This window comes from Nothobranchius furzeri, chromosome 13 (assembly GCF_043380555.1).
Source record: "Nothobranchius furzeri strain GRZ-AD chromosome 13, NfurGRZ-RIMD1, whole genome shotgun sequence".
Taxonomy (NCBI): Eukaryota; Metazoa; Chordata; class Actinopteri; order Cyprinodontiformes; family Nothobranchiidae; genus Nothobranchius; species Nothobranchius furzeri.
In genome coordinates, this window is record NC_091753.1 from 37,065,778 (window position 1) to 37,067,966 (window position 2,189).

Below are 2,189 nucleotides of genomic sequence, written 5' to 3' on the forward strand. Positions count from 1 at the left end.
AGGGTGGCCGGGCTCAGCCTTAGAGATAGGGTGAGGAGCTCGGACATTCGGGAGGGACTCGGAGTAGAACCGCTGCTCCTCCGGATCGAGGGAAGCCAGTTGGGGTGGTTTGGGCGTCTGGTCGGGATGCCTCCTGGACGCCTCCCCGGGGAGGTGTTTCGGGCATGTCCTGCCGGCGGAGGGCCCCCGGGTCGACCCAGGACACGTTGGAGAGGTTACATCTCCAATCTGGTCCGGGAACGCCTTGGGGTCCTGCCGGAGGAGCTGGTGGACAAGGCCGGGGAGAGGATGGCCTGGAGCTCCCTAATTGGGATGCTGCCCCCGCGACCCGGACCCGGATAAGCGGAGGAAGACGAAGACGAAGACGAAGACGAAGACGAATAAATAAAAGAGTGATCACTAAAACAGTTGGGCAGAACGCCGTAATCAGAAAATCTATCTGGGTGAGTTACTAATATCCAGTCAATGAGAGAAGAGTTTGTGGCACAAGTCCTAGTTGGCTCAGAGACCAGCTGTGTCAGATTTAGGGCTGCAACTAACGATTATTTTCATAATCGATTAATCTGTCGATTATTTTTTCGATTAATCGATTAATCGGTTTGTTACTGTTTAGCTATTTAACCTATACAAGTGATGGATGCATTTCAGTTAAGAAAAAAAAAACATAAGAGAATTGTGCAGTTGACTGCAATCTATTTTATTGCACATGAACACAGTCAGCAGTAGAAAATGAGCTAAACAGTGCAAAATATCAGTCCAGAATAATTTTTTAGCATTAGCTGGAAGCCTGCTCCTTCCACCATGGATAGTGGCCTCATGTCTTTTACCAGCATGTTTAGAATAGAGTTTGTAAGTGGTATGAATTGCTGGGGGGTGAGTGTCTTGTTCCCCATGTAGTTGTCCATCGTTGCTTGTTTTTTTCTGCATAAGAAACACAAATAGACTGAAATAAGTACACATATAAAATAAAGCAGCACACACACTACAACACTAAATCAATGTTAAATTATTTGAATTAATTAACAATATACAGTGATCATTTATTTTGAGGGTTACGTTCTACAAAATAGCCCGCAACAGGAGATATTAAGAAAAAAAGTCTAATTTTTTTACTATTAAAAAGCTCAGAGTAAGAAGCTCATGAGGTTTTTACTTTGAGTTGGGAGTGTTTAAATTAGCTAGAGAAATGTGAAAAATGTTTATTTTGTGTAATACTGTTTAAGAAACATGATAAAAATGTGTTGTGAGGCGTTTTACAGCGTTAGACAGTAAAACAGCCTTTTAATAGTAAAAAAATGACTTTTTCTGAATTTCTCCTGTATTTAAAAATTGAAAGCGTACAACTATGCCGCGTTATATTCACCTGGACACAGCTCGTCTGTATATTTTTCACCGCAGAGTTGTCCTTTTTTGAATGAGGAACATAGTTATGGGTTTGTGCCGTTTTTCTCTTAACGAGAACATTCTTATAAACAGACGTGCTAAATTTGGCAAGCGCATGATACACAACACGGAGGAGATTCACGATTGCATCTAGTCAATCAGAAGTAGAACACCGCAGACTGACGCGGCAAAAAACATGTTTAACATCCACTATAACGAACTCAGCTAAAACACTAAGTCCAGCTTGTTTATTTTCTGTTACTTACCGGGCTGGCTCTTCCAAATGACGGCTCACTTGACCGCGGTGCTCTTCCTCTGCTGCATCAGCCCCCACATGCTTTCGTCTCAAATGTGCTCCCATACTCGTGAGGTTTTTGTCCGGGGTTTCTCTTCAGTTTTGTCGCTTCTATTTTTCTTCCGTATTTCCTCTTGTTCCGCCATCTCTCACAGCAAGATGAGCGTCAGTAACGTGATACGTCATGAAAACCGAGGGCACCCATTGGCTCATTTCTTCTTCTACGGCTCCACTGGTAGATCAGTGGCTCATTACTGCCACACACTGGCGGCAAATTTAACAGCTTGTAACCGATGTCAGATTGTGGTAAAAAATAGACTTTATGCGGTAAAATATGATTATTAAACAACTAATCGATGACTAAAAAAGTTGTTAACTATTTTAATAATCGATTATAATCGATTAAATCGATTAGTTGTTTCAGCTCTAGTCAGATTTGAGTTATTTAAAAGAATACGTTCTGGAAGAGTAGATTCATCAAGCCAGTTAAGATTGAAGTCACCAAGTAAGA

The 2,189-nt window shown here is 42.0% G+C and overlaps 1 long non-coding RNA gene across 1 annotated transcript; it reads right to left on the reverse strand.

The window, feature by feature from the left end:
- Positions 1-676: 676 nt before the first annotated feature.
- Positions 677-1,811, reverse strand: LOC139062388 (uncharacterized). Its single transcript, XR_011515962.1, has 2 exons — positions 1,650-1,811; positions 677-921 (listed from the first exon to the last, which is right to left on the reverse strand). It is a non-coding gene; the product is annotated as an uncharacterized lncRNA (long non-coding RNA).
- Between the last annotated feature and the right edge of the window lie 378 nt (positions 1,812-2,189).